This window comes from Choloepus didactylus, chromosome 19 (genome assembly GCF_015220235.1).
Source record: "Choloepus didactylus isolate mChoDid1 chromosome 19, mChoDid1.pri, whole genome shotgun sequence".
NCBI lineage: Eukaryota > Metazoa > Chordata > Mammalia > Pilosa > Megalonychidae > Choloepus > Choloepus didactylus.
In genome coordinates, this window is record NC_051325.1 from 37223469 (window position 1) to 37243813 (window position 20345).

The 20345-nt window shown below is 46.2% G+C and overlaps 1 long non-coding RNA gene and 1 pseudogene across 1 annotated transcript in view; one reads left to right on the top strand and one right to left on the bottom strand.

Annotated features, from left to right (window-relative positions):
• Positions 1 to 7794: 7794 nt before the first annotated feature.
• Positions 7795 to 8381, bottom strand: LOC119515282 (annotated as a pseudogene).
• Positions 8382 to 8541: 160 nt separating this feature from the next.
• Positions 8542 to 20345, top strand: part of LOC119515564 — a 94047-nt gene continuing 82243 nt past the window's right edge. The window contains exon 1 of the long non-coding RNA XR_005213089.1: positions 8542 to 8744. This is a non-coding gene — a long non-coding RNA (uncharacterized LOC119515564). The remainder of the gene's footprint in view (positions 8745 to 20345) is intronic.

Below are 20345 nucleotides of genomic sequence, written 5' to 3' on the forward strand. Positions count from 1 at the left end.
CTGTGTGTACATGCCTGTGTGGTCTGCATGCACATGCGTGTTACATGCTTTTCATGCCTCACCCACCTTAACTTCCCAGCAGCATTAGCTGTTGCTGACCAATTCTCCTTAAAGCTCTCTTCACTGGCAACTTCCATATTGTCCTCCCTGTCCTGTCCCTTCCTCTGTCTCCTGTGTGTGTTCCTCTTCTCTTCTCCCTCTAGACCAGGGGATGCCAAGGCAACTGCCTACAGGGGCCAAGCAGGTCCTGCAAAGGAGAGAAGTGAAGGAGGAGTTTTTGACACAGACTCATTTTGCATATTAAGAATTGTCCTGGCCTCTGCAAAGATACATGTTCTGTTTTTCATAAAACATACAACCATCTGAAATTACCCTCCATTTCCCAGCATTTGATAGAGACACGGGACAGAAATCATTGCAACTGCAGTGAAAACTGACAACAAACTACTTAGCTTTGGGTTCACATACTGAGCATGTCCCCTTCCTAAGGGGGCAGCCACTTAGTCCCAGCCATGATTGCTCTGAGGGATTTCCAGCTCAGAGTTGTCAGACCTTCTGATATTCCAAGAGAAGCCAGAGATCTGTTATCTTCAAGCGAGCCTGCTTCATTTTTTTTTTCTTCAATTTTTATTGGGATTGTTCAGATACCATACAATTATCCAAAGATCCAAAGTGTACAATCAGTTGCCCCTGGTACCCTCATACAGCTGTGCATCCATCACTGCACTTAATTTTTGTTCAATTTTTAGAAACTTTTTGTTACTCCAGACAAGAAATAAAGTGAAAGATGAAAAAAGAAAAAAAAAAAAAGAGAAGGAAACTCAAATCCTCCCATATCCCTAACCAACCCCCCTCAATTGTTGACTCATAGTGTTGGTATAGTACATTTGTTACTGTTTATGAAAGAATGTTGAAATACTACTAACTGTAGTATATAGTTTGCAATAGGTATATATTTCTTCCCTATATGCCCCTCTATTATTAACTTCTAGTTGTATTGTCATACATTTGTTCTGGTTCATGGAAAAGTTTTCTAATATTTGTACAGTTAATCATGGACATTGCCCACCATAGGATTCAGCTTTATACATTCCCATCTTTTGACCTCCAGCTTTCCTTCTGGTGACATATATGACTCTGAGCTTCCCCTTTCCACCTCATTCACACACCATTCGGCACTGTTAGTAATTCTCACATCTTGCTACCGACACCTCTGTTCATTTCCAAACATTTAAGTTCATCCTAGTTGAACATTCTGCTCATACTAAGCAACTGCTCCCCATTCTTAAGCCTCGTCCTATATTTTGGTACCTTATATTTCATATCTCTGAGTTTACATATTATAATTAGTTCTTATCAGTGAGAACCTGCAATATTTGTCCTTATGTGTCTGGCTTATTTCACTCAGTATATTGCCCTTGAGGTTTTGTCATCAACCCATTTTTTTTTTTATAAGATGGTTTTGTTCACACGTCATACATTCCATCCTAAGTAAACAATCAATGGTTCTCTGTATGGTCACATATTTATGTGTTCACCACCTTCACCACTATCTATATAAGAGCATCTGCATTTCTTCCACAAGGCAGAAGGGAGAGTCAAAGAAGGTAGAGAGGCAAAAGAAAGAGGAACAAAAATGACAGCTAGGAAGTAGCAAAAGGAAAAGTAACCTTAAATCAAAGTAAAGAGTCACACAACACCACCAATGTCAAGTGTCTAACATGCCTTCCTTACCCCCCCATCTACATTTACCTTGGTATATCACCTTTGTTACATTAAAGGAAGCATAATACAATGATTCTGTTAAAGTCTCTAGTTTACATTGATTGCATCCCTCCCCCAATGTCTCCCCATTTTTAACACCTTGCAACCTTTTGACATTTGCTTGTTCTTCCTCGTAAAAGAACAAATTTGTACGTTTTATCACACTTGTTGAACACTCTAGATTTCACCAAGTTACACAGTCCCAGTCTTTATCTTTCCTCCTTTCTTCTGGTGTCTCACATCTCCCAACCTTCCTCTCTCAACCGTATTCATAATTATCTTTGTTCAGTGTACTTACATTGCTGTGCTACCATCTCCCAAAACTGTGTTCCAAACCACGCACTCCTGTCTTCTATCACCCTGTAGTGCTCCCTTTAGTATTTCCTGTAGGGCGGGTGTCTTGTTCACAAAGTCTCTCATTGTCTGTTTGTTGGAAAATATTTTGAGCTCTCCCTCATATTTGAAGGACAGCTTTGCTGGATATAGGATTCTTGGTTGGTGGTTTTTCTCTTTCAGTATCTTAAATATATCACTCCACTTCCTTCTTGCCTCCATGGTTTCTGCTGAGAGATCCGCACATAGTCTTATTAAGCTTCCTTTGTATGTGATGGATCGCTTTTCTCTTGCTGCTCTCAGGATTCTCTCTTTGTCTTTGACATTTGATAAGCTGATTATTAAGTGTCTTGGCGTAGGCCTATTCAGATCTCTTCTGTTTGGAATACGCTACGCTTCTTGGATCTGTAATTTTATGCCTTTCATAAGAGATGGGAAATTTTCATTGATTATTTCCTGTATTATTGCCTCTGCCCCTTTTCCCTTCTCTTCTCTTTCTGGGACACCAATGATAAGTACATTCTTGTACTTTGTTTCATCCTTAAGTTCCCGGAGATGTTGCTCATATTTTTTCATTCTTTTCTCCATCTGCTCCTTTCAGGTGTTTTGTTCTCCAGTTCTTGAGTGTTTTCTTCTGCCTCTTGAGATCTGCTGTTGTATGTTTCCATTGTGTCTTTCGTCTCTTGTGTTGTGCCTTTCATTTCCAGAGATTCTACTAGTTGTTTTTTTGAACTTTCGATTTCTGCCTTATGTATGCCCAGTGTTTTCTTTATAGCCTCTATCTCTTTTGTGAAGTATTCTCTAAATTTTTTGAATTGATTTAGCATTAGTTGTTTAAATTCCTGTATCTCAGCTGAAGTATACGTTTGTTCTTTTGACTGGGCCATAGCTTCATTTTTCTTAGTGTAGTTTGTAGTTTTCTGTTGTCTAGGCATCTGACCTCCTAGGCCACCCCAATCATGTTTTCCCAGACAAGAACAGGCTCAAGTCACAGAAGGAGGAAATATTCAGTGTCTGGTTTCCCTGATGGTTTTTCTTAGAGGATTGATACACCTGTGCTTTTCTGCCTAGCAGGTGCACCTGTCAGCCTGTCACCGGCTGGTGTAAGGGGTTGTGGCCTGTGGCTCTCCTCCCCCAGGCTTTGGGTTCTGGTTCTGGAAAGGCAGGCAGTAGAGCTGGGCCCCTCCCTTTCCCTTTCCTCTTGGGAAGCTATGCCCCCTCCAGAGACGTCATCTGAATATCAATAAGTTCTTTGTTTCTCTGATTCTGCTGATCAAAGTGTTTTGATTTTAAAATGGCTGTCTTTACTGCAAAGTGCTGTGGGCTGAAATGGCTGAGGTTTTCTCCATAGAGAGAGAAACGGACAGAAAAGCTCCCAGGTTCACCCGTCAACAAGAGATAGCACCCGATCCTCTGGGCTCCCCTTCTTGAGACAGATATGTCCCCTGACTCTCCCAAGGTCAGTTGTCACCAGAAGCCTCTGTCTGCTTGTTGGTGATTTGCTGTCTGTATTGAGCAGTTAACATTAAAACCCCAGTTGGAGTTGGGCTGAGAGAGTGCTGCTCTGTAGCACCGTGAGGCTTCCTTGAGGGAGGGGCTCTCGACTTTCGGCTCTCAGCGCAGGTCCGCAATTTTACTTACAGATTTTATGCTGCAATCTCGGGCATTCCTCCCAATTCAGGTTGGTGGATGATGAGTGGACAGTCAAGTGTGTCTCCCCGCAGTTATTCCAGGTTATTTACTAGTTTTTTGGTCATTTATGAATTGTTCCGGGGGGGGACTAACAGTCTTCCACGCCTCTCTATGCCACCATCTTAGCTACTCGAGCCTGCTTCATTTTTAAATGTTGGCTCAAAGATATTTAAAGCACTGTGAGGCCAAAGTGAACTTGTGCCTAGGATGGATGGAGTCCAAGGCTGCTGGTTTGCAGCCTCCCACCCACTGTCCCAGGTGAGCCACTCTGCTCTGTGGCTTTAGGGACCATGGCCAAGCTGATAACCACCCACTGTGCTGCTGTGTCAGGCCCTGAGCCACTCCTAAGCTCAGACCCTCTCATCCAGTTGCCTCCTGGGTATCTCCCCTTCCATGTCTTGTGAGTGCTATGAACACAGCATGTCTGCAGTGCAGTATACCCTCTTCCCCCAGATCTGCTTCCCTTGGGTTCCCAAGTCAGGGGCAACCTCACCATTGGAGACTGGGATCCAGGCATCAACTTTGGGTCCTCTCTTCCCCTTGGCCTCCACATCCAATCAGTCACCGAATCCTGCTGACTTTGCCTCCATGGCTCGACTCTCCTCCAACCCCTTGTCTACCTTCCAGCTGCCAGTGCTTGAGTCCAGGCTATATCATCTCTCTCCTGGATGACTGCAACAGCCTCCTCCAGAGCCTCCCAGCTTCCAGGCTCCTCCCTGCCAGTCCCTTCCCCACCCAGCAAGGTCCACGGTGGTCTGTGTGATTTGCCCCCTGCCGATGACTTCTCTAGCCTCATCCTTCCACTCTTCCTGCTGGCCCTTTAAGCTTCACCAAACCAAACCTTTCCTCCTCTTCCCCCAGCTAACTCCTCTCCATCCTTTGCAATCCACAGGAAGCTCCTTCTGCAAAAAGGTGATAATCGGTCTCACCTCACAGGGTGGTCACAGAGATCTAGCGTGTTGCCTGACACACAGCAGGTTCTAATCAAGGTGAGTGCTTCCCTCTATATAACTCCCTGGGGTGGGAGGACCTGGGAGCTGACTGGGCCCCGACAGGTAATCTTGTGGCCTCTCTCCAGCTTGGACCCAGGGACTTTCCAATGTTGTCAGCCACAGAATTTCACCAGCATGTGGATTTTTCTGATCAGCTTTCTCCCATTAAATAGGCATTTTTATATTTTCATTGGATATAAATTAGTCATGGAGAACGCTGACTTTTACAGCCTGGGTTTTAGAGTGTGACATTCTGGGCTGTAAAGATATAATCTGCTCTCATAAGAGATGGTTTCTGTGGTGCTAAAGGGGGGCAGAGGGTGGTGGCAGTGTGATTAGAACCCTAAGTGTCTAAAGTGACCATCCAAGTCCCCAGAGCCACAATTCAATCAGCAGCTTCAAATGGGAAATTCGACAGCAAGTGTTAAAAAGACTGTGGATGATGGAAATGAAGAAAGGAAAACATTTGAGATGGACTTTAATTTCAGAGTCCTTTGAGAGAAGTTTTAAAATCAACAGTAACAGCCCCCCAAAAGTACATCTTCTCCAGCTTGGCTGAAGGGGAGCCAAGTTTACATCCCGGGATTCTGGATGCCTTTCAACACTTCTCCTGTCTTTTTTCCTCTCTCTCCCTCCCTCCCTCCTTACTTCCCTTTGTCCCACAGATGTTTCCTGAGCACCCACTGTCTGCCATGTGCCGGGCACCGCATCAGGCACTGGGACGTGTCAGTGGGCAAGGCAGCTGTTGTCCCTGCTCTCGTGGAGTTTACAACCCTCCCCTATTGTTGGGCACTGGGTTTGCAGTTTTTCATAATTGCAGACAGTGGGACAATGAACCTCAGTGGGTGCACATTTTTGCACTTGTACCAAGATGAGGTACTTCCTGTTCATCATTACTGTTGCCTCAGAAATGGTGACTGAGGCCAAAGCCATGAGCAGAGACATCAAGAACCCTACATACAAAAGAATGCAGACACCAACTTCTGGACTTATAAAAGACAGTGTAGCAAGTTCCATTATCCCAGCCATCCCTCCAGGCCCTAACCCCACATCCTGTCTCCTTAAGCAGAAAACCAGCAAGAGACAGAGAATTATTGGACCAAGAGTTTTTGGCCCTGGAGAGTTTTATCATCCCCTCCCTGTGGGAGTGGAGAAGGAGTATCCAAAAGGACCACTTGCAGGAGCTGAGGCCCACTAGAAGGGCAGACGGGCATCTCGCTCCATGTATTTTATGTTTGGGGTCTGATTGGGCAGTCCTAGAATCTATGTAAGATAGGACAAAATCTGGGCAGGCAAAGAGGGGCTACATGGAGGAGCCTGTGACCAAGTAGACCCCAGAGAAGGCGGCTGGCAGGGACATCTACCAGGACAAGGACCCAAGGGGCAGTAGGAGGCCTGGGGTGGGCTGCCAGGGCCGGGGCTGAGGGGTTCAAGGGGCAGAGCCACAGTTTTCCTGCATCAGGGCCTCTGAGGCCTGAGGCCCCACACCCCACCCCACCCCATACACAGGGAGAGGGGCATGCTGGGGGCATCCTTACATACACTCTTCCCTCACCTGGGTATCACCTTCTCTCCTCCAGACTGTCTTCCTCTGGATGCTGTCTCTGCTCGCCGCTCTCATGCCCCACCTCACCCGCCAGCCTGGGTCAGGAGCCTCACCTGGGCTCCCAGGGCTCCAGAGTTCCTGCCGCCTCGGCATCGGCCCCTCTGGACTGTGTCTGTTTCCTGCGGACGGAAATAGGAACGAGGTCTGTGTCTCGTTCACCACTGTATCCACAGCACCTGGCACGGGGCTGGCAAACCACAGGTGCTCACCATGCATTTGTGGGAGGTATGGTTGCTGGAGCATTGAATTGGGGGGAGATGCTGGCTCAGGGTCTCTGGGACCAGAGGATGCTGTCCTCTGCCTGTGTCTCCTTGATCTCTCCTTGTTATGCCCAAATCCAGCCTGGCTCTCTCTTTAAAACCAAATAAATTTTTGTCTGCTACGAGGGCTTTCCTCTGGGCAGTGCTCAGAACTGGAATTGCTCCCAGTCCAGGTTTATGGCAAAGGAAGCCCTGGGAAGAGCTTTCTTGAGGCTAGGCCAGGCCCTTATTGGAACCAGCACCATGGGCCTCCACTGCCCCCTGGGCATCTGCCTGCTGGGCCTCCCCTTCCTCCTCTGCTTCTTCTTCTAGGCTTTACTCAAACCTCACCTCCCCAGAAAGTATTCTTGGGTCTCTCCATCTGTGTTGGGGTTTTCACTGGAAGCCAGTCCTCTATGTGTCCTTCCCAGCATTAAAAAAGCAGGGTTCTAATTGTGTCCATGTCTGTCTTTCTCACTAGATGGGTTGCTCCCTGAGGGTAAGGACTCAGTGTTTCTTGGCACTGCATCCCCAGCTTTGCCCACACTGCAGGTGGGCTCCTGCACAGCGAGGAGCTCATGGCATTTAAAAATAATAATAAAATTGTTGCGTTACGTCATTTTCTTGAACAAAAACCAAAATCATCAAATTGCTTAATGTTGTACCAAACATAAACAATACGTTTTCAAATTAGAGGAAATGTATGCAAACACCAGTTTCTGACAACAGTTTGTCTGATTTAGATCAGGTAATCACGGATGCAAAAGGATCTTTAAAATTATTTTATCATTATGCACACTGAAGGAAAGCATAATAGCAGAGTTCTTTTCCACCATAAAATTATCTACACCCATTTATTTAGCTAGCAACACTAGCTTGAAGAGGTACTGGAATATTCCATTTGCAATTATTTCTTTACAACAACTGTCTCATATTTGGAGCATGTTGAACAAAATAGTCTCATAAATTTTTTTTGTTTTTTTTTTTTAAGTTTCAGCCATTAAGAGTGCAAAATACTCTTGGAGAATCTTGGTGTCTCGGATGCCCTGATGAACGCATTAAAATCAAGCAGCATGTTTATGTTCTGAAAATACTCTTAAATCCCCACAAATGTTGCTTGGGTTGTGGTGCCCAGATTTCTCCTACTATGATATTTGAAGATCATTTATTATGAAAGTTTCACGCCAATTTTGTTTTGTTCCTTCATTAGCCACTGTGCTTCCTTCTCCATTTTCTTCCTTTGTTGTTCTGCTGCTCTCTGTTCTTTCTCTGCTATTTTCTGCTACCTCAGAACATCTTCTACTTGCCAGGCCACATCTTCTTCCTCTTATTCATTGGTATTTTCTGCCAGATATCTAAGTCACCTAATTCAGGAGATCGATGAATAAAAGGCATATCTTGAGTAGCTGCTAATCTACTAGAGAAAACCTGTGCTACCATCTGGGATGCCAAAATTTAATGGGTCTCTCTTCTTAACAACGATTTTCTGAGTCTTCTTTGTAGCTGGTGTCATGTCCTTAAAATAGTCAGGTTCCAGCTGTTCCAAAGCATTTTGTTGTGTTGCCACATTTCCATTCCCTCCTTCAATCTTTTCACTTGTGGGTGCTTTTTCATCTCAGGAATTCCACTCTTGAATAATCAAACTGTGGTTGGCAAAGTTATCTGGTCTCTACTTAATTTCCGTCCTCTGCCAGATATGCATATTAACCTCTTTAGGAATGAGAATACTGTCGCTAGGCAGGTACGAACTTCAAAAACCGAAACTGTGTTTTGGCCAAGGCGGGCATCAAAGCCTGCCCTTCCCCTCCCCGCCCACCCCGCGGAGGCTCCCGGCTGCCGCGGGCCGCGCGCGCACCCAAGGCGCACGCGCTCGCGGCGGCCGTCGCTCCCCGGAATTCGCGCTCGGCTCGTGCGGTCCCAGCCGCGCTCACTCAAGGCCCCGCGCGCGCTGCGTCGCACCCGCCGTGGCCGCCGCGCAGCCGCCCTGGGCCTCCCCCTCCTTGGGAAACCCAACCCTGGCCCCTCGCATGGCACGTTTTTGAATGGAGTTGCTGATTGGTTGAACCAGGCCGGAAGGTGTGACAGAAGTGGAGTGCAAGGGGACTAGCGATGCGGTAGGTGAGTGTTCGGGGTGGGGACGCAGGGAAGGGTGTGTCAGGGAGAGGGCGCGGTATGGGCAAAGGCACAGTGGCAGAAAGCCGCCTGGGTGTGCGGGGCTCTCAGGCAGTTTGTTTGCTACCAGAGCCTAAAGCTCCAGACTCGGAGTGTTGAGAAGCTAGGCCGGAGAGACTGGCTGTGACCCGGTCCTGGGGGGGTGTTGAATGCCCGCAGAGCGCTGTGGAGTGGACATTGTCCTGGGACCCCAGGGAGCCTGCGAAGGGTTGGAGCCGCGGGAGGGATGGGAACCGATGTTGCATTTGGAAAGCTCACTCTGGCTGTGTGGGTGAGGGCGGGCGGGGAGGAGAAGGGTGTAAGGGACCGAACTGGGGGTGAGGGGGGTGGGGAGGGAGGAGACCTGGAGTGCAGGGGACAGACTCGAGAGAGGCCGGCCTGGGAGGGGAGGCCAGAATGGCTCCCAGGACCCTGGCTCAAACCATTGGGCAGAAGAGGAGATGGTGGGGGCTGGGGATAAGCTGTGGTCAATGTTGGGGCCCCTGAGTGGGAGGTGGAACATTGGGGGAGATGTCCAGGAGGCTATGGCCCCCGGGGGCTGGAGAAAGGTCTGGGCTTGAGAAGGCGCTTGGAGGTGGCCAGTGAGGGGTGATCATTAAGGCTGAGGAGTGGACTAATGCCTGGGAGGAGTATGGCTTCACTCCAGGCTTGACTGTCTCTCTGATAAATTAATTGTTAATATTATTTAACATATGGACATTTATTTTTAAAATGAATATATTTGATTTTAAAATTTGGATTTGGAAACATTTCAAACAAAGAAAAAGGAAGTCATGATGTAACATAATCTACCTTTTTCTAAATACTCTTAAATTATAAAAGAAAGGTTTCCCCTGTGCTTCCTCTCCTCCCCGCTTCCATCCTGCTTCCCAGAGAGTAGCTCGCTTCTGTTTCTGATGTCTGCTCCAAAGGGATTTTCAGTTGTTTGATGTGGGGTGAGTGACTTAAATTCGCCTATTCCATCCCTTTGGAGGTTTTCTTAGTGCTCACTGCTCGCTAGCTCACTGGCTTATTTTAGGGTGAACTCTTTGTGGGGAATGATAAGTGGAGCTCAGGCCCGTGTCCTGGGTAAGAGAGAGCAAAAACAGGCCACCTGGGAGGCCCCAGAGCCAGAGAGGATGGGACAAGCTGACATCTACTCACTGGGGCTGTGGGGCTGTGGGATGGGTTTCCCAAGGAGGGAAATGGGAATGTCCTATTCTACAGAGGAGGACACTGAGGCTCAGTGAGGTGACTTGCCTAAGGTCATGAAGCTGATTAGCGGCAGAGCTAGGATTTGAACCCAGATCTGCCCACCTCCAAAGCCCAGGCTTTTGCCCACATTTATAGGCAAAACAAAACAAAACAAAACAAAACACAAGGATCTTGGTCCGCATCTTGCTGCATAACCACCAGCAAGTCCAGGGCAGAACTGGGTGTAGAACTCAGGCTGCTGGCCCCCAGGCTAATACTATTCCCCTAGCAATCACTGCAGGCAAGGGAAAGTTGAGTGGAGCAGAGCAAGTGGGTGGAAGGCAGGAAAGATGCCAGCTTGGAGGTGCCTGGGTGCAAATGTGTGTGCAGTGGGGGCTTCAGAACCTTCCCACCTAAGCTGTACCTGATCCCCCCGCCCCCCAACATCTGCCCCTTCGGACCCCACATAACTCACTTGGTCTCCTATGAGCCAACAGCTCCTGCTCAGAGCGGGTAGCCAAACCAGTGTCTTTGCTGCAGGCAAGGAAGGGAGCTCTTCAATGAAGAATCTTGTCCTTCATCTTGTCCCCTGTGTTTTATGCCACCATGTAAAAATTCCCATTAATTCCTTGGAATAAAATGTAGTGGCTGTTAATTTTTGACGTCTGGGAAGTAGCCAGCTGAATGCCTTTTTATGCCTGAAATTATTTTCCACCATTAGTAAAGTGTAATAAAATTTTTTCTCTTTCTTTGATTTTATTTTTTAATTAGGCAAGAGAGTTTAGGCAACGCTGTCATCAGATACGTGGCTGGCAGCTGGGAGTCCAGGAAGTAGCAGAGATTGGATACAAGTCCCCTCATGCCCCAGTGACTGTCCCCACAGCCAGTCTGCACCTCTCTGAAACAACCAGGCAGGCAAGGTCTGGCCTAAATCATGATAAAGCCAAAATCTTTATTGCTTTTTCAGGAAGGCTATTTGTTAGAGGTAGTGTGGGGCTGTGACAAGTTTCTGTCCTGAGCTTTGACTTTAGACAGACATGGGGTGAAATCTTGGATCCTCAACTTAATAGCTGAGGGACTTTGAGCAAGTGGCTTCTGCTCTCCAGGCCTCACTCCTTCCTCAGGAACACCTCCCAGGGTTGTTGGAAAGATTACGGGAGAAGTGGATGTCAAGGGCTTGGCACATAGTAGATACCCAGAAACGCTTGATAATGGCGGAATGTGATTGTTTGTGAGGTGGGAAGCCTTTTCCACCTTCCTTGATAGGGTCATACTGGGGTCCCGAGGCAGCTGGGTCCAGGGGGGCAGGCAGACTGGTAGGAAGGAGTTAGGCGAGGGTGGGCGTAGTCTCGCCTGCCTACAGAAAGAGGCTTCTGGGGTAGGTCCTGCTTTGCCAACAGCACCCATTCTCCTTCCAGAAATGTTCCTTCTTTCTCCTGGGACAACTGTTCCTACCTCCCTGCCTTGGGATCCAGATGGGCGCCATCATCTTCTTCTGTAACCTTGCCTCCTGGGCCATGGAGGTTGGTCCATCTTTGCTGGGAATTTTCTACCTGGAGATGGGTAAAGAGGGAAACTCTCCTTTCTGGTCATGCAAATGGAAGAACATTTGCACAGCTGGTGGCCATGTCCCCAAACTCACCCCATGGAGAGGCCTTTCTGAGAAAGGAGAGAGAGGGTGAAGTGAACATGGAGAGAAGCAGAGGTAGGAAGGAGGAGGGAATCCTGGCAGTTTGAGTCCCTGTTTCCTTTTGTCCAGGAGGCCACTGCCTCACTTGTCCTCCCTGTCAGTGCCCTTCCTGCTTCCTTTTGGGCCGTGCCACTGCAGTGGGGCTTTGAATGCCTGAGGGGCTCTGGGCACAGGCAGAGTGGGGTCTGCTTTTGGAAGAACCCAAACTAAAACATCCAGTTGTTTTATTTTCCTTAAAGTTAAGTTTTATTTTTAATTTATTTTTTAACAGGTAATACATTTATATGGTTCAAAGCTCAAAGAGTGTAAAAAGATGCACAACGTAGAGTCTTTTTCTCTTCCTTGTCCCCCATCTACCCAGTACTTCCTGCCCAAACCAGGCAACCACTTTGATTATTAGTTTCTTGTGTATCCTTCCAGAGACTCTTTTTGCAGAGGCAAGCAAATACCTATGGTGGGTAATTTGGCAAAATCTATAAAAAATTACAATGTATATATCCTTAGACCCAGCAATTCTACATCTGAAAATATATCTTATAGATATATTCTTGTACATATGAAATGGAATATATAAAAGGTAATTAATTGTAGTGTTGTCTGTTATAGCAAAAGACTGTAAACAAAGCAAATTTTTATGACTAGGGGACTGTTGAAGTAAATAATGGTGCAGACATCGTGGAAGATAATTCAGCTGAACAAAAGAGTGAGGCTGCTTTATGTAAACTAAGATGGAAAGCTCTCTAAGATATAGTGTTAGTAAAAAAGAGCTAGTGCAACAATAAATAAAAATAAAATAAATCAAAATGTAAGGTATAGAACAGTTTATATAATTAATGTAAAAATGTGAGAATAAGAACAGAAGCCTTGGTTCAAGGCTGAGGCCTGGGCTTCTGCAGACGTGGCCCCAAATCTGACCTCAGCATCTTGTGCCCCAAAGACCACAGCCATGGCTCGGCACTACTGTCTCCCAGCACTCTGACTGCTCATGGTCTGGTAGGGAAACAGCTGGATTTGTTTACCAGAGGACATGTGTCCTGAGCTCAGGAGCAGTGGTAGCAGGTCCAGGAAGGACCAAACACCCCACAGCTCAGGCTTAGAAATGACAGGTGAATCCTTCAAACTCCTCCTGCATAGAGTCCTAACCAGTGGTCCCTGTCCCCCAGCCACTGCTGAGCTCTGGACTTTGGGAACTGACTGCTTTGACTCTAAGCCAATCCAGTAAATGGTGCTGGAGCCTGCTCTGACGAGCCAGTTAGGGAACTCGGGCTGCCAGGCACGATGGTCTATGCTAGGCCCATCTCACCAAGCCCGGGCCCAACTGCCTCCATGGGGCCCAGTTAGGAAGGGCAAGCAGGGCCCTATGCTGACTTCTTCCCTTGGGGTGGTGGGGGTTGGGGGGGATGTTGGGAGGGGGTGAGTGTGAGCTGGTGCTGCTTGGAACAGGGCAATGAAAGACATCCTCCCATGGAGGGGGTGGGCACCTGCCATCACTCTTGAGTCTGTACACTCAGACTCGAACACTAGACTAGAACACAATTGCATAGGATTTTAAGAGATCATCTACTTGGGAGATTTTCAAACTTATTTTTTAAAACTTGCTACAAAGCCCTTTCTCCATGGAAAATCTTAAATGTGAGCTGAATATTTAACAGTAACCACAAGGAACCACCCCTGATTGAGGTGGGGGTTGGGAGGGGGTACCCAGCTCACTGACTGTTCCCTTCTCAGTGATCCTAAGGGCTTTGGAGAAATCATGTCCACCCACCCCCATTTTCCTAGTCTGCTTCCACCTGCCTGAGGTCACCCCGCAAATGGTCATTAATGGAGCATATCAGTGGGATGCTTGTGACATAAAAGCCATGTGGGTGATCTGCTGCTGTGTACCAACCATGCCACAGCGCCATGAGCTTTGCCTTGGTACATTGTACAGGGTTGGACTGGGGAGCAGGGGTGGTGAGGTGTGTAAGAATTACAGGTCCTGGCTGGGAGAGTGAGCTTGATAGGAGGGCTGTGTGTGTGTGTGTGTGTGTAACAGACAGGAGAGTGATCCCAATAAATGGGCTGGGGTAATGGTCCAAAGACCAGACAAACCAGGATGTAACAGGTGGGAATAGAGTACAAGATTCGATGTCTCTAGAACTCTATGGTTCTGTTGTTGTCAGACTTCATGATTTCCAAGTGCAAGGACCATGTTTCATTTTTTTTTAAAACATATGTTTATCTGTCTCTATCTCTGTCATGTTCCAAGCTGGGGAAACTGATTTTATCTGTTCAGTTATCACACACAGGGCTCTTTTGGTGACAAGTGAGAAAACACCCTAACTCATAGCATTAAAGGAAAAGGGAGTTGTGGGCACCTGAAACCAAAGGTTTAGCTTGCTTAAGGACTTGTATTACAAACATGGAATTTCTCTCTCTCTTTATCTATTAGATCCTTTTGCCTTTGTGTTCCATATGCAGAAAATCCCCTCCTTTACAGTTACAGATGGTTCCAAGGGCTCTGATCCTTACATCCTCTCAGGTTTAAGTACAATGCATTTCATTGGCTTTCCAGTTCTCCTTTACTAAGAGAGGCCCTGAGAACAGGTGAACCTAAGTGGCACCCGACTGAGGAATGAGGTGCTGGCCTCTACATCTAAATGGCATCACTTTCTCTTGGAGCCTGCCCTCTCTTGGCTGCAAGTGGAGTGTGGGAATCTCTCCACCTTTCCAGGGGAGGGAAAAGCCATCCATGCTCCACCCCCAGGCTGAGGACACCCAACTCTGAAGACTTCCCCCCATCACCTGCTTACTTAGAGGGGGACACTTGGGAGTAGCAGAGCTGGTCTGGCTGCCCCTTGGTGGCTATCTTGAGAAAGGAATTGGGTACCCCTTTGTCTTCAGCTCTGGTCCTATGGACGATTCTGAGGTAACAGGAAAAGTCACACTTAACCTGGACATCTGTCCTGTCCATCTCTCTATGACCTGAAGGCCCCAGGAAAGAGGAAGAGATAAAGGAGTGGGACAGGGTGCCCATAAATCCACATTCATCAGTGTCTCTTGTGCGCCAGTCCTGTGCCAGGAGCCTGTCACCATGGACCCACTGGCTCGTCTAGGTGTGAGCCCCGTGAGAGCTGACAGCTCACGCTGCTGTATCCCCATGACTGGACCTGGAACCTGGCACACTGTAGCTGCTCAGTAAATATCTGTGGAGACAAGTGACTGGCAGCTTTAGTGGTTGTCTTAGAATTTACAATTTGCATCTTTAAGTGGTCAGAGTCTACCTTCAGATAATATAGTACCGCTTTACATATTATAAGTACCATATTTTTACATTTTCTACAAACACATAATACATTGCTACTGTTTTTGCTTTAGACAGTGAATTGTCTTTTAGAATAATTAAAAATAAGGAAAAAAATGAATTTTATATTTACCTTTATATATGCTGTTTCTGGAACGTCTCATTTCTTTGTGTAGATCCAAGTTTCTTTTTGGTATCATATTGCTTCTGCCTGAAGAACTCCTTTAACATGTCTTGCAGCATGTATCATGGTAATTCATTCACTGTTTTTGTTTACCTAAGAAGGTCTTTATTTCTTCCTCAATTTTGAAAGAATTTTCTCTGGATATAGAATTCTGGATTGAGTTTTTTCTTTCAGCACTTTAAAGATCTCACTCCATTTCTTCTGCTCTGCTTAGTTTCTGATAAGTGGTTGCTGTAATTCTTATTTTTAGTCCTCTGAATGTTAATGTGCCTTTTTTCCTTTGGCTGCCTTCAAGATTTTTCTCTTTATTTTTGATTTGCAGCAGTTTGAATATGATGTATCCAGGGTGAGGTTTTTGGTTTGTCTATTTCTAATCTTGCTTAGTGTTCTCTGGGCTTCCTGGATCTGTGGTTTGGTGTCCATCATTTATTTTGGAAAATTCTCCCAGCTATTATCTCTTCAAATACTTCTTCTGAACCGTTTTTTTTCTCTTCTCCTTTTGGGATTCTGATTACACATCTTTTAGTGCATTTGTTATTGTCGCGTAGCTCTTGTATGCTCAGTTCTGATTTTCTCTCACTCTGTTTTCTCTTCCTGTTTCAGTTTGGATGATTTCTGTTGTCATCTCTTCAAGTTCATTGATTCTTTTCTTAGCGAAGTGAAGTCTGTTGATTGCCTATCTAAGACGTTCTTATCTCTGTTACTGTTCTTTTTATTTCTAGCACTTCCATTGGATTTTTTCCTCTACAGAGCATGTTGTCTACTTTTTCTACTGTGGCCTTTAACATAATAATCATAGTTATTTAAAGTTCCCTGTCCGAGAAAATAGATCACAGATTACCAGGGAATGGTGGCAGATGGGGACTTATTGCTTAATGGGTACAGAATTTCTGTTGGGGTGATGAAAAAGTTCTGGTAATAGATGGGGTGATGGAAGCACAATATTGTGAATGTAATTATTATTACTGAATTGGGTACATGAAAGTTGTTAAAATGGGAAACTTTGTACTGTATATATGTTACCACAATAAAAAAAATTCCTCGTCTGATGGTTCCAACATCTGGTCATATCTGAGTGTAATTCTGTTGATTGCTTTGTCTCCTGGCAGTATGTTATTTTCTCTTGGGTCTTTGTTTGTCTTCTAATTGTTTGTGAAAGCTAGCCTTCTTGTATAGGACAGTAGAGGTTGAGGTAGATAGTATTTATGCCTGGAAATGGGCGTGCCTTTTCTTTTTCTAGGCCTTTAGTGTAGAGGTTTGAATCAGTCTAGTCAGGAGTTGAGCTGTGTATGGGTTTTGTTCTTACTGTGTTTACCCTCAGTGCATCAGAGGCTTCAAATCCCTCTAGCATTTCTCTGGGTTTAGAGTGGGAGCCGGGTTGCTGGACGGCTTTCCCGGGTGTTCCTGTCCCACCCTCAGCCTTGGATTTTGCCTGTGAGCCTGCACCTTGGAGAGCTTCCCTCTAGGCTCTTGCACCTCCCCTAGCAGTGGGCTGCTGCTATTTGCCAGCTAGGGATGGAAGTGGAGGAAGTCTGCTCTCTGTTGTCCTGGTTCTGCCTCAGTCTTTGGCAGGCATTGTGTCCCTGGGTCTCTGGGATGGGACCCTCTCAGTGAACCTGCCCCTCTTGCAGTGGTAAAGGATCTAATGGTCTGGGCCCAAGATGTTTTCCTGCCCACCCCCTAGGGATTTTCTCTTCCCTTTCCCTAATTGCAGTTGGGTCTTCTCTCCTGGGCACTGAGGTGACAGCATTTGCTGCCCTTTCCCCAGTGTCTTATGGTTTTTCTTCCAGCAGTGGCTACCCTAGGCCTGCACTTCAAGGGAGGCTTTCTCTGATATCTCAGTTAGCCCCGATCTCCTCATGAGGACCTGCTGTGCATAGTAGAGCTAGGATTTAAACCCAGCCTGGTCCGACCCCAAAGTTAGCATGAGCCATCTCTTTACACCTTCTGAGAGAGGTTTTGGGGGACTACCTCAGAGATGGCATTGTTGAGTGTCTACAGCCTTGGCAGTGTCTTGTGTTTGTTACTTTATTACCCAGCATCTGAGCTGGGTCAGTGGGAAGGGATGGAGGCAACTGACAGCTGGAAGGGGTGGCTGAAGGGTGAGGGTGGGTGTTGCTAACCACTCAGAATGTGCCCGATCAGCGCTAACAAAATTGGGTTAGCCTGCATGAGTCTCAGCTGTTGTATTGATGTCTTGCCTTGGAGGCCAAATCAGCTTCTAATCAAATTGGATTCCTCATTTCTGGCCATAAATAAACCTGGGGAGATCAATAATAATAACAAAGACATTCAGAGAAGTGCACTGCCTCTCTGGAAAAATGAAGGGAGTTTCTCTCAACTTGGCTGGTGACCAGCCAAGGATAGGTATGTGAGGAAGTAGACGTGATGACTTTGTTCATTTAACTGTCTTAGCATATTAAATGATTTTTCAAATTCCCAATGCTAGCCTTGGGAACAAGAGAATACGGAAATACACTTGGATTGCTTTGTGGGCCCAACTGTTATGATTAGGGACAGTAGCCGTCAAGTGTATGAAGTGGTTAATTAGTTGTTGGCAGAGGACATCTGATGGGCACCATCTATGTTTGTGGGCTGGGAGGAGAACCCCATGGACTTGGTGAAATTCTGGAATTTTTGTCAAAAGTCATTTGGCTATCTATCTATGTAGTCCTTAGTAAAGTTTTCGTGTTCTTTTTTTTTTTGGTAGATTCAAAGCAGGTTGGAGCTAGAAGATCCCTCCCTCTGATCTATTGTTTTAGGATTTATAGTTTAGGGCAATGGTTGCATCTCATGTGATGGATCTGATCCAGTGGTAGTGGCATTCTGGAGTGTTGTGTTGAGAAGGATACTGTTTCTGTGTGTGCTTATTAGAAAAGTGGGGTTGGGAAGAAAGGAATGGAGAAGGCACATTTCTTGCATATTTGCCATTTGTCTTAGGTCAGTTTCTAGGGAAGCTGACTTTTAGATGGAGATTTGCATACAGGAAGTTTATTGGGGAGTACACTCAGCAACATCTGTGAGGGAGTGAGGGAAGCTGGGTTTGGCAACAGAGGCCTCAGTCATTCCTGTGTGGTGCTCTGGAGTTGTCTCCGATTGAGGACCAGCCATTTGATGTAGCCAACAGCCCTGGAAGTTGAGGGAATGAGGGCCTTTTTGGTCCGGGCATCTATGTCCCCAGGGATAAATTATCTGAGGATCCAAATTATATGACAATTCTATTCTCCCTTGCTGCTGATTGATCTAGGGGTGGGCATGTGAACTAGTTCTAGTCAATGACATTTAAGATAAGTATGCTGGGGGCTTCTGTAAAGATTTTCCTCCTTGATAAGGGAGATACTAGGAGCTCTCTTCTCTCCCTTATTGACTGGGATGTGATGCTTGGAGTTTCAGCAGCCATATAAAAAAATATATTGTGGTAATATATATATAACATAACATTTCCCGTTTTAACCACTTTCAAGTATACAATTCAGTGTGCTAATTACAGTCACAGTGTGGTGCTACCATCATCACCATCTATTACCAAAACGTTTCCATCACCCCAAATAGGAATTCTGTACCCATTAAACATCAACTCTCCCTACCCCACCCCAGCCCTGGTTCACCGTCCATTGTGAGCCCATGTGGCAAGGATGTCAGAATGAAGAGCCTTGGTCCGGGTGACCTCATTGAGTCATTGCACCAATCCTGTCACTCCTATTGCCAGCTTCCTCATATGAAATTAATAAAGCTTTTTAATTTAAGCCACTTTAGTTGGACATTCTTTTGCTTGAAGCTGAACCCATCCTACTGAAACAGCTGCCCCCTAAAGGAACCACCACTGAATAAGCACATGGCTACTTGAACAAAAATTGAGTTCTGTGAGCCAAGAAAGATTGGAAATGACTGTAGGATAGGATCACATCAGGTCTGCTGGAGACATTTCATATTTTTGTCTTCCTAGTATACCTTGCTTTTGGAGAAATGTTCCTCCTACACTTCCTATGATCCTGGAGAGCTATCAATCACAGGACTATACCCCCCTAGCCACAGGGCAGGCACTATAGCCCAAGATGAGCCAATCAGACTTTATCTCCTGGGAATTCAAACCTTGAATGGAGATGTGGGGCAGGGACTTCCAAGCTGATGGGCATTCTGGAGGACCAGCTGGGGGTGTTGGGTGTCCAGGAGGGGGAATGGCAAGGCTGCAGGGCTGTTCAGATCAACTGCTTTGTGCCAGGCATCTCTCAGGAATGACTCTTCCCCATTGCATGGTTGAAGAACCAATGCTCAATGGGTTAGGTAACTTGTCCAAGGTCATATAGCTAGTCAAAGGTAAAACTCGAAATTGTCCTCCATTTCAAAGCTTGCTCCTTCAGCCTCAACTCTATCCACCTCTCCTGTGATGTGCTACCCAGAACTTCTTCAAGAATGAAGGGTTTATTCCCCCTGGCTGCTGGGAATGCTGCTGGAAGGTCCTCAGCTGTCAGCCTCTTAGAGGATTGCCTCGGATGAAGAAAACTGCCTCACCCCAAAGTCTTCTCTTCTTTCAATGCCCGACCAAAGCAGGAGTAGTGAGGCCCAGCCCTGTTGCCCAGTTCAGGACAACTCGGAAGGGCCACCCCAGGGAAGAGTTCCTCATGCATCAGCTGAGGCCTTCATTGGGACAGTTACATTTCTCGCTCTACCCAGTTCTCCTTCTTTCCCCTCTCTTCCATGGATTTGATCCCAGAGCCCTCCTAATAAATATCCTGCATGCTGATCTCCATCTCAGAGTCTGCTTCCCCAGGTGCCCAACCTGCAACAGCCATGGGTTTCCTGCTAAGAATTTTCTCATGCTGATCCCTCTACTTGAAATGTGGTCCCGCCAACCCTTTTATCAGGAAATTCACACTCATCCTTCAGATCCCATTGCAAACATCATCTCAGTGTATTCCACTCAAGCAGTTGCATCATCATCGACTCTGTGCTTCCGTAACACTTTGTTCAGATCTGTACCTAGAGCTTAGCTCCCTGGATTCAATGGTGGGTTTACATGTCTATCTCCCCTTTGTTCTCTTTTTTAAATAAATCAAGTGGATTCAAGGTTAAGCCTTTGTATAACATACCTCTCACTCACTTGTTTTGCTGAGCTTTCTTTTGAATTTGCCTTCTACTCTTGGTTCATCTCTTTGTTTTCAACCTTCAATTATCGCTTTGTTTTTTTGTGTTTGGTTTTTTTAATGCAATTTTATT